Here is a 1,149-nt window from a genome sequence, read left to right on the forward strand (position 1 = left end):
GAGGTCAGCGCTACCAGCCTGGAACCACCACAGGTCTTCCACAGAGGTTCTTCTCCCAGCCTCTGGCTATCCTTTGGAGTGGTGGGGGGGGGGGGGCAATGGTTTTGAGCTGTGAGGTTTGATGTAGTCATTCAGTGAAAATGGTGAAGGTAACAGCAGGGGGGGCTGATCACCTGTTAAATCCTGGATCAGATCTTTTGTTTTTTTGTTCTGCTGCAGCTGTTCCTCCATCATCTTCTTCCCATCCCCGCACTGATCTAAAACATCTCTTTTCTTTCAGAATTGCCTTAATCTCAAGGTTGATCGATGGTTTGTTAATGAAGTGATGAAGCTTCCTGATTGGCTGCGTTCTCCAAACGGAGGTTAATGAAAACAGGAGTTGCTGAAACAGGCTGCCTGATCCTCGCTAGACGAGTTAAAACATTACAGATTAAAATATGCTGTTAAATGTTTGACTTTTTCCCAAGCAAAGGTCACATCTAGACGTCTGATCTTTAGTATTTAATCTATGTCTGAAAATGGATGAACATTAGAACAATAAACATGTTTAAATCAATAAATTGGATTATATCTTCAGAAACATTTTCATTTCAGGAAAAAAAAGAATAACTAGTTTTACCGACTTTTGTAGAAATATTACTTGTTGCCTCAGACCAGTCTGAGATGTTAGCGGCGTCTTCCATTCTAGAATATTTTCTATGCAGCGGAATATCTGATATCAAATTCTTTTACTTTTTAAATTCCTTAGTAGAGCTGATGGTGCTGATATTTTAATTTCACTGTGCAAACTAAAAATCTGGGATTTAATCTGACCCTAGAAATGCTGAGTAGTGATGTAATCCCAGAATAAAATTCTACCAAGTTTGAGGGAAATGTGGGTTTGATCTAACAGAAAATATACTTTTTAATGAAATTTGTTTAGCTTATCGATTAAAACTTGTTTGCTGACTCAGGCTTCCAGAAACTGTCTTAATGAGCGATTTTTTTTAAGTTCCTTTCATCATTTTAAGATTTACGAAGCATTCAGAAAACTTTAAAGCTGCTGCAATTTTCAGACAGCAGCAAACCATTGAAAACAAACCATGCAAAGAGCAGTGTTGCCAACTTAGCGCTTTAGTCGCTATATTTAGCCACTTTTCAGACCCCTCT

Source organism: Cyprinodon variegatus, unplaced genomic scaffold, assembly GCF_000732505.1.
Source record: "Cyprinodon variegatus isolate N-32 unplaced genomic scaffold, C_variegatus-1.0 Scaffold1260, whole genome shotgun sequence".
NCBI classification, from domain to species: domain Eukaryota; kingdom Metazoa; phylum Chordata; class Actinopteri; order Cyprinodontiformes; family Cyprinodontidae; genus Cyprinodon; species Cyprinodon variegatus.